The 10,937-nt window shown below is 47.9% G+C and overlaps 1 pseudogene; it reads left to right on the top strand.

The window, feature by feature from the left end:
- Positions 1-1,215: 1,215 nt before the first annotated feature.
- On the top strand, positions 1,216-2,322 carry LOC102766832 (annotated as a pseudogene).
- Positions 2,323-10,937: the final 8,615 nt, after the last annotated feature.

Here is a 10,937-nt window from a genome sequence, read left to right as displayed (position 1 = left end):
CTCCTTTTCTCTCTGAAATCAATAATAATATATTTTTAAAATAATAGGGAAAACTCAGTAAGATAGAGAAGACCATCAACTCTCAACACTATCAACCCAAGTGACCTAGTTGATATTTTTAGAATCCTACACCCAGCAACAAGAGAATACACATTCTTGTCAAGTACACTCACCAACATACATAACATTCAGAGCAGAACAAGCCTCAGTAAATTACGAAGGAGAGAAATCATACAAAGTAGAATTTCTGACCACCGTGGTATTGAATTTGAAATCAATTAAAAAAATGATTTCTAGGAAATTTCCAAATATGTGGAATTGAAAAAAATATCTGTCTAGATAACCCATGGATCAAAGAAGAAATCACAAGTTAAATTAGAAAATATATTTATTTTACTTATTTTTTAACTGTCTTAAAAATAAAACTGCAATGTTATTCCCCTTAAAATTACCATTACAGACCCCTTAATCCAGGGTGGGGGACCTTTTCTCCTCCAAGGGCCATTTGAATATTTATAACATCATTCACGGGCCATACAAAATTATCAACTTAAAAATGAGCCTGCTGTATTTGGTCAAACATTTAATTAACTCACCCCTAATGCCTCAGCTGGGCCAGACCAAATATTTCATGGGCCTTATACGGTGTGGGGGCGGACTTTCCCCACCCTGCTTTAATCAAATGTTTATTTTCTGTTTCTAGCATTATAATTTGCTGTAATTCATAAACTTCAATCTAAGTAAGCTTCAAAAAAATTTGTTTTGCCCTAACCGGTTTGGCTCAGTGGATAGAACGTCGGCCTGCGGAGTGAAGCGTCCCAGGTTCGATTCCGGTCAAGGGCATGTACCTGGGTTGCGGGCACATCCCCAGTAGGGGGATGTGCAGGAGGCAGCCGATCGATGTTTCTGACTATCTCTCTTCCTTCCTCTCTGTAAAAAATCAACAAAATATATATATTTTAAAAATCCATGGAAAAAAATGGCTTTGGTGAGGATTACAAAAATAAAATAAAATACAGGTGTGTTGTAGACTATTCTAGATTACAAGAGACTCAAAAATAAAACCAAATGCAATGTGTGGACTTCGTTGGACAATGGTTTGAACACACCAGCTGTAAAAAGACATTTAAAAAAAATAAATTAAATGCATATGCGTTAGCGGCGAACCCTGAGGTCACCCTGTGTGGTGGGTGCGCCCGAGGCTGTGGGCCTGGCATGGCTAGGCAGCTCTCCGGGCAGCAGGGCATCATCCTTCACGGGAGCACAGAAATCCTGGCTGAGTTCTTCTCATTTGGCATCAACAGCATTTTATATCAGCATGGCATCTGAAACCTTTATTGCATGCAGAAATATGGGCTCACCTCACTTGTAATTACTGATTCTGAGCTCATGAAATATCTAAATAATTTGGTGGAACAACTCAAAAACTGGGTATACAAGTGTTCAGTTGATTTATTTATATCTTAAAATATATTTTTATTGATTTCAGAGAGAGGAAGGGGGAGGGAGAGATAGAAACATCAATGATGAAAGAGAATGATTTAAAAAAAAAAGAAAAAAAAAGAAAGAGAATGATTGATTGATGGGTTGCCTCCTGCAGGCCCCACACTGGGGACCGAGCCCACAATCTAGACATGTGCCCTGACTGGGAATCGAACCATGACCTCCTGGTTCATAGGTCAGTGCTCAACCACTGAGCAACACTAGCCGGGTAACAAGTATTCAGTTTAGAAACCAGTGGTAGTCATCTCGAATATTGAAAGTGGGAAGATCCTTGAAAGATAGCAGTTTAGCCCTGACTGGTTTGGCTCAGTGGATAGAGCGTCGGCCTGAGGACTGAAGGGTCCCAGGTTCGATTCCGGTCAAGGGCATGTACCTTGGTTGTGGGCACATCCCCAGTGGGAAATGTGCAGGAGGCAGCTGATCGATGTTTCTCTCTCATCGATGTTTCTAACTCTCTATCCCTCTTCCTTCCTCCCTGTAAAAAATCAATAAAATATATATTTTTTAAAAAAGATAGTTTGATATTGAGTGTGATAAGGCTGTCACAGATGACAGTCCACCCAAAGGAAAGCCTCAGAAATCCCCTCATTGGCACAGATCACAGCTACAGTGACCTTTCTGCCACGGTGGGAAGTTTCTTGTTCATTTGAACTGCGGATCTATACAGACAAAGATTTGGTTGCACCTGAAAAGTGGGAAGAGTCGGGACCAGAGCTCATTACCAATTCTGAGCAAGTGCGGCTGCATTCCTTCACTACCACAACCCACAAAGCAAATAGCATGGTGGCTGACAAAATCCTGTCCACGGACATGAGATGAGAACGAGAATGGAATTCCCAAATGTGCGTTTCCTGAAAGCAAGGCAACCATAGTTCATGCATTTATTCCATTGATTAATTTTTAGATGGAGAAAATTTAGCATGATACTTTCCTCAACTGTATACATTGTTCCTTTTTTTGGTATCTGACTTTCCATGGGGTTGACGTAATTTTTTGCACACTGTTCACAGGGAACCAGCAGATTACATCAGCACTGTAAAGTCAATTCCTTTGAAGGTGGTACCTGCAGATGGAAAACTTTTGCTATAAAGCTAAATGCCTTCCTAAATCAGACCTTTTCATCAAGTAGCTTAACAAAGAATATAGGTAAATATGAAACACAGCAAAAGAAGTCTGGCCTGGCTGGCGTGGCTCAGTGGTTGAGCACTGACCTATGAACCAAAATATATATATTAGAGAGGACGGGAGAGAGATAGAGAGATAGAAACATCGATGAGAGAGAAACATCTATCAGCTGCCTCCTGAACATCTCCCACTGGGGATGTGCCTGCAACCCAGGTACATGCCCTTGACCAGAATCGAACCTGGGACCCTTCAGTCCGCAGGCTGACGCTCTATCCACTGAGCCAAACCGGTTTTGGCTGGAATTGACATTTAAAAGTACCATTTATAATAACATCAAAATATGAAACACTTAGGGATAACTTAATAACCTATGTACATACCTGTGAACCAAAAACTATAAAATATTGCTGAGAGAACCCAGCTGGCTTGGCTCAGTGGTTGTCAACCTATGAACCAGGAGGTCACGGTTCGATTCCCAGTCAGGCACATGCCCAGGTTGTGAGCTCGATCCCCAGTGTTGGGTGTACAGGAGGCAGCTTACCAATGATTCTGTCTCATCAATGATGTTTCTGTCTCTCTATCCCTCTCCCTTCCTCTCTGAAATCAGTAATAATATATTTTTAAAAAATATTGCTGAGAGAAATGAAAGAAGCTTACATAAATGGAGACAAATAGCCTATTCATGGGTCAAAAGACTCATTATGGTTAAGATGTCAATTTCCCCCACACTTATCTATAGAGTTAATGTAATGGTAATTAAAACCCAGGTCTTTTTTTTTAGAAACTGACAAGCTGTTTTTAAAATCTAGATGGAAATGCAAATAGTGATGAAGATTAATACCCATAGTCAGTGGTCGGCAAACTCATTAGTCAACAGAGCCAAATATCAACAGTACAATGATTGAAATTTCTTTTGAGAGCCAAATTTTTAAAACATAAACTATATAGGTAGGTATATCGTTATTAACTTAATTAGGGTACTCCTAAGGCTTAGGAAGAGCCACACTCAAGGGGCCAAAGAGCCTCATGTGCCTCGCGAGCCGCAGTTTGCCGATCACTTAGTCCTAGGCTAATCAAAATGATTTTGAGAAAGAACAAAATTGAAGAATTTATACTATCTGGGTTCAAGACCTAGTGACCAAGATAGGTATTGGTATATGGATAGGATATAGACAGTGGAACAGAACTGAGAGTCCAGAAGCAGACCCACACACAGCTTGTGGCACAGGAACTAAGGTAATTCAATGAGGAAAGGACAGTCTTTTGAACAAATGATGCTGGAACAACTGGTTATTTGCATGCAAAAGAAGGAACCCAACCCTAGCAGGTTTGGCTCAGTGGATAGAGCGTCAGCCTGCAGACTGAAGGGTCTCAGGTTCATTCCGGTCAAGGGCACATCCTGGGTTGCAGGCTCAATCCCAAGTAGGGGGCGTGCAGGAGGCAGCCGATCAATGATTCTCTCTCATCATTGATGTCTCTCTCTCTCTCTCTCTTTCTCTCTCTCTCCCTCCCTTCTGTCTGAAATCAATAAAAATATATTTTAAAAAAAATTTTAGAAAGAAGGAACCCAGACCTTTACCTCATACCATGCACAACATTTAACTCAAAATGAATCCCAGACCTAAATATAAGAGCTAGAAATATAAACCATATGGAGGAAATCATGGGAGAATATCTGTGACATTGGATTAGGCAAAGACTTTTTAGATAGGACACAAAATATACCAACTATGAAAAAACTCCAGATAAAATTAGACTTCATCAAAATTTAAAATGTTTCCTTTTTAAAAGACACTTTTAGTAAAATCAAAAGGCAAGCCACAGACTGGGAGAAAATATTTGCAAAACATATCTGCTAAAGGATTTGTAACCAAAGTATGTCAAAAAGGAAACAAACTCTTACCACTCAATAATTGAGAAAACTTTAACAAATTGACAAAAGATTTGACTAGCTGCTTTACCAATGAATATATACAAATGGCAAATAAGTGTATGAAAAGCATTCACCATCATCAGTCATAAGGAAAATGCAAAATAAAACCCCAATAAAAATACCACTAAAATGGTTAAGATTACAGAGGCTGAAAGCAAAATAACAGACTGGCATAGTAAGTGCAGAGCAAATGGAACTGTCATGTCATATGATGAGTGTGGAAAACAATTTTTTTTTTTTTTTTTTTTGAGAGATTATTTCAGAGAGGACAGGAGATGGAGAGAGAGAGAGAGAGAGAGAGAGAGAGAGAGAGAGAGAGAGAGAGAAAAATAACAATTGGCTGCCTCCCACATGTGCTCCAACCAGGGGACCCACAACTTGGGTATGTGTCCTGATCAGGAATCAAACTCACCACTTTTTGGTGCATGAAAAAATATATTTTATTGATTTTTTACAGAGAGGAAGAGAGAGAGACAGAGAGCCAGAAACATCGATGAGAGAGAAACATCGATCAGCTGCCTCCTGCACATCCCCCACTGGGGAAGCGCCCACACCCCAGGCATATGCCCTCGACTGGAATCGAACCCGGGACCCCTCAGTCCGCAGGCCGACGCTCTATCCACTGAGCCAAACTGGTTTTGGCTCTTATATATATTTTAATTGATTTCAAAGAAGAAAGGGGAGAGAGATAGAAACATCAATGGTGAGGGAGAATCATTAATCAGCTGCCCTTTGCACGCCCCCTACTGGGGATCAAGCCCGCAACCCAGGCATGTGCCCTTGATCTGAATCAAACCTGGGACCCTTCAGTCCACTGGCTGACACCCTATCCACTGAGCCAAACCGGCTAGGACCAATTTGCCAGTTTCTTATCAACTGAAACATACACCTATCATATGACCCAGCAGCCCCATGTCTAAGGATTTATCTGGGAAAATGAAAACATGTGCATACAAAGGCTTGTACTCAAGAGTTCAGAGCAGCCTTCTTCATAACAGCCCCAAACTGGAAGCAACCCACATGTCTGCCCATCAGCTGGTACTGGGCTAAATGAGCTGCGGTTCGTGCATACAATGGCACCCTACTTAGCACTAAGAGGAACTAATTCCTGACACACAACAGAGAGGCACTCTGCTGAATAAAAGCAGCCAGACATGAAATACTACATGCTTTCTGATTCTACTTATATAAAATTCGAGAGAAGACAAATATGTAGTGATAGAAACATCCTGGTTGCTAGGCTCCAGGTTGGGGGAAGAGATTGCAAAGGGCCATGAGGGAACTTTCTGGAATGATGCAAACGTCCTCTGTCATGGTTATGGTGGTGGTCACACAACTGTATCCATGTGGCAAATCTCACCAAACAATTTGTGAATTTCATTTTATGCTAATCTTACCTCAATGAAGCTGATTTTTAAGCCATTCAGGCCCAGCTGGCATGGCTCAGTGGTTGAGGGTTGACCTATGTGAACCAGGAGGTCACGGTTCGATTCCCGGTCAGGGCACATGCGCGGGCTGCAGGCTGGGTTCTCAGTGGGGGGCATGCAGGAGGCAGCCGAGGAATGATTCTCTCCCATCATTGATGTTTCTATCTCTCTCTCCCTTTCCCTTCTCTGAAATCAATAAAAAATTATTTTTTAAAGTCATTCAGGACAAGGAGAGAAATCATTGGCTGGGCCACGGCAGTCAGAAGAGTGGAAGCACTGGGCACCGATGAAGCAGCTCTAGATGCAGCCACACGGAAGGCAGGCAGGCAGCGGAGGGGAAGGCTGTGTGGTGGTGGCGATGATGAACGGAGAGCTGGAGGTTCATTTCTGAGTCACACAGAGGTAATTACCCAGAAAGCCCCTGGAAGGAGCTGAAACCGGTTGGCTCTGCTCTGGGAAGGTGAAATGAGGAGCAGCTGCTGCTTTTTGTTACAAGCCTCAGCCTTGAACCATCTGCCACTTTAAGCAACATGTGTGTATAACTCTGACCAAAAAGAGACACCTTTTGCCCGGCCAGGGGTTGAGCATTGACCTATAAACCAGGAGGTCATGGTTTGATTTCCCGTCAGGGCACAGGCCCAGGTTGTGGGTTTGATCCCCAATGGCAGGCGTGCAGGAGGCAGCCGATCAATGATTCTCTCTCATCATTGATGTTTCTATCTCTTGCTCCCTCTCCCTCCCTTTCTGAAATCATATATTTAGAGAGGGAGAGACAGAGAGAGAGAGACGCCTCCTACAGGGCTGCCTTCCCCTCAGATGGGGACCGCATGGCCATCTGGGGACACAGCCCTCAACTGCTCACCTGCCTTCTACACCCCAGTTCCTCAGCCCAGGAGAGGGGTGACCCAGAGCCTCCTGGGGACCCTGCCCCTCCCCAGCCTGCAGGGCTCCTAATCCACCAGGTATCACTCTCCTCCTTCTGCAACTTTTGCAAACAGGCTCTGTTTAACTTTACTTTGGACCTCAGATGAATGGTCACCCTGTCCTGTTGTCATTGGCCCATGCATGACCCAGTGAACACTTGCACGCACACAGGCACGTGCTCCCCCCTTCAATCCCGTCCTTTGACCTCGTCCTTTGACTCAAAGCTCTTTCTCCCCATCCGAGCCTCTCCCAGGCATGGGAATGACATCAGGCTCTCCTCGCTGTGCTCCTCAGGCATCATTTCAGTTCATTCTTCCCACTGCCACGCAGGTCCGCCATCTGCAATGTGCACCCAGTAGGGAGGGATGGCCAATAGGGCTGCCTCCTTCTCTGGGCCTCTCAGCAGTTTTGCTGTGTCTTTCCTTCCCTTGGGGCACCTGTCTCTCCTCCAGCCTTGTGAACCCACGCTCTGCTGGTGTGTGTGTGTGTGTGTGTGTGTGTTCTCTCTCATTGATGTTTCTAACTCTCTATCTCTCTCCCTTCCTCTCTGTAAAAAACCAATAAAATATATTTTTAAAAAAATAATATATTCTATTAATTTCAGCAAGGATGGCAGAGGGAGAGAGATATAGAAACTTCAATGATGAGAATCATTGATCGGCTGCCTCCTGCACGCCTCCTGCTGGGGATCAAGCCCACAACCCGGGCATGTGCCCTGACCAGAATCGAACCGTGACCTCCTGGTTCATAGGTCGATGCTCAGCCACTGAGCCACACCAGTCGGGCGCTCTCCTGGTTTTCCATCACTCCTTCTCCATGTCCTTGGCTGCGTCCTCTTACTCTTTCATCCCAAACGTCTTTCAAGAGTCTATCCAGGGCCCAAGAAATGCCTTTCCTCTCCATCCCCACTGCCTGGTGGCGTTAATCATGTCCCACCATTTCTTTCCTGGGGCTTCTCCCAGCCTCTACGCCCCCACTCCTCTCAGCACAAGACCCTGTGCTCCTCCTGGCAGGGCCCAGGCCCTCCCACCTCCACACCAAGTGCAGGGCCGGCACAACTTGCTATTTGTTGAGCAAAAGGTTCTGATTAACAGGCCGGCTGTCCTGGCTCAGTGGTTGAGTGTCAACCTATGAACCAGGAGGTCACGGTTCGATTCCTTGTCAGGGCACATATCTGGGTTGCAGGCAGCCGATCAATGATTCTCTCTCATTTTTGGTGTTTCTATCTCTCTCCCCCCCTTCCTCTCTGAAATCAATCAAAATGTAAATAAATAAAAGGTTCTGGTTACAGAAAGCCAGTAAGAGAGCAGGGCAGGCAGATCTGGGGTCCTGCCAGCTCTGACCTCCTGCCCCAGCGGCTGGCACCTGGGACAGCCAGTGTTCCCTGCTTCCCCGGGCCTCCTGGCTTCTTCTGCTCAGACAGGAGAGTGCAGAGCCCCACACCTCAACCACCCACGGAATGCTTTCTGCCAATGGAATCTTAGAGGGAGGTGGTGGAAAGCAGGGCAGAGGGGCTGCCCTGGGGGGAGAGGGGGATGGGGAGAATGTCCGCTCAGTCCTGCCCCAGGCCCGAGGCCTGAGGTCCGCTGAGGGTAACTGGCCAGGCCATAGCCAAGCCCTTCTCCAGCCTTCCAGAACGAATTTCCCAGTGCTCCCCAGGGTGAGCATGGGCCGGTTAGGCTACCCGCTCAAACACTTCTCAGGGATCCTGCCTTCTCTCTCCTCTCCAGGGCCCCCACTCACCTGCCTGGCTCCAGGTATGCGCCCTGCTCTCAGTACCTGCTGTCCAGGGGGCCGGGGCTTCTGGGCAACCCAGTGCCATCTCTGCTGACGCAAGTGGCCCTGACAGTGAATAATCCAGCCAGCCTTTCTTCCCCTGAGCTGCTGCCAAGCTCCATCTTTCTTGTCCCCTGTAGGTGGCTGGGGCAGGGGCCTCTCCCGACTGGCTCCTTGCTATAGGCAATGGGACTCAGCCGGGCCAGCCTCTCCCTGGCACGGCGCCCATGCAGCGCCAGCACGTGCACCACGGACTCCTGAGCCTTCAGGGCTCTCAGCTGAAGAGCCAGACTCTCTCGGACACACCCTCCTGCCTTGGTGGCTCTCAGCTCCTCGGAGGTCCCCAGGACTGTGCTGGCTGACTAGGGGGAGTTCCATGAGCAGCTTCCCTTTATGTCCTGGCCTCGGTGTGGACACAAACCCCTCCCCTTGCTTCTTGGAGCCCAGAGAAAGCGACAGGAAGGGGGGCCTTCCCCAAGACTTTTCCCTGGGCTCAACAACAGGAAACAAGGAGTGCGCAGAGCAGAGGTGGTCACGGGCTCGGCCTCATGGCTCAGGGCCCCGCCCTGCGTCAGCTCTCCACTGGGATCCAGCCCTGCGAATCCAAGAATCCAAGCGGAGAAACTCATAAGGAAGTGATTGCCCGGGAAGGCTGGCACCCCTTCCTGACCAGTCCCGGGAGCGTCTCTCGCCAGCCTCTAGCACTGCCCTATTGCAGTGAAAGCAGGCACTTCTGGAGGCACCTGCAGGTCAGGCCATTGCCCATCCTATCACTGCGTATCCACCTCTTTTTTGTTTGTTTTTTTAAGGGAGAGGGAGAGAGAGAGAGAGAAACATCAATGATGAGAGAGAATCATTGAACAGCTGCCTCTTGTACATCCCACACTGGGGATTGAGCTGCAACCCGGACATGTGCCCTGACTGGGAGTGGAATCGTTACCTCCTGGTTCATAGGTCGATGCCCAACCACTGAACCACACCAGCTGGGCCACCACGTGTCCACCTTCGATCATTAGATTCTCAGTGTACAGAGCAGGAAGCTGAGGCGCAGAGAGCTAGGCATAGCCTGTGCAAGGTCACACAGCTGGGGATGGCAAAACAGGGACATATGATCCTCCGCAGGCGCCTCAGTTCCCGGGGTGGACAGGGTTCCACCTGGCCTGCAAGGCTGGGAGAGTCTTGGTGACCAAGGCCACAGAGGCCACTGCAGGCTGGTACATATGTAATGTCAGGAGGTAGGATGTGTGTGTGCGGTATGCATGTGTGTGCACTGAGGGCTGTGTGTGTGTGTGCTGTATGCTATGTGTGCTGTGTGTAGGGGGTGTGGTACATGTATAAGACACCTGCCCCCACTCCCCTGCTGCCCAGTCAGAGGCTGGGAGGGGCTGGGGTACAGCCAGTCTCTCTGGGTAGGAAGAGGAGGCCTTGACCTTGGTTATACTTGGGCCTGGTCAGTGAGGGGCTGTTTTGGTCTCTGCAGGTCAACAGAGAAGACGGACAAACAGGAAAAAAGAGTCGAACTCAGGCCAGAGCCTGGCCCTTGGCTGTGTGCAGGCTACTGCCTTGGGCTGGGCTGGGCCAGCCTGGGCTGAGCGAGGGCAGGGGAGGGGTGGGATGGGGGTGCCTGGGATGGGGGAGAACGCTGGGCTAGAGGCTGAGGGAGTCCTAGAGCCGGAGGAGGGAGAGGAGGCAGGGGAGGTCCAGTCCTGAAGGCCCTGGCAGGGTGGCCCCTCTCGGGCCCTCCACTCAGGGCACAGGAACCCAAATGTGTGTCTGTCTGTGATGTCAAGTGTGTATGCCTTTGTGGCATATGGCTGTTTCATATAAGTATGCAATATGCATGAGTGCAGGAGCTCAGAAGCCCCCTCCTTCAGGGACAGGTAGTTTCAGGTGGGGGAGGAGCAGGGCAAGGGTGTCCCTGGCTCCCATTGGGCCTTGGGGAGGAAACTGGATCTCACAGGGCATGTTAAGACCTTGATCCCACCCCACCTCCTCCCTTCCTGTCCTTCATCTCCGGCTGGCCCTAATTGAGGAGGGGGAGGGGCTTCGTGGGCCTGGGAGGGGCCGGCCCTCTGTGTTAGTGGGGATTCCTTGAGCTCTCACCCTTTCCTCACACGGACCGCAGACAGACAGAAGGAGCCTGGCTTGGGAAAGAGGCGTCAAGCTTACCCCAGAAAAGCTGTATGATCCTGGGAACTGGTCTCAGTTTCCCCATGTCTAGGATGGAGACGCTGAACTAAGTGATCTCC

This window comes from Myotis davidii, unplaced genomic scaffold (assembly GCF_000327345.1).
Source record: "Myotis davidii unplaced genomic scaffold, ASM32734v1 scaffold462, whole genome shotgun sequence".
NCBI lineage: Eukaryota > Metazoa > Chordata > Mammalia > Chiroptera > Vespertilionidae > Myotis > Myotis davidii.
Note: the sequence above shows the minus strand (reverse complement) of the source record. Positions and strands in the feature narration are given on the sequence as shown.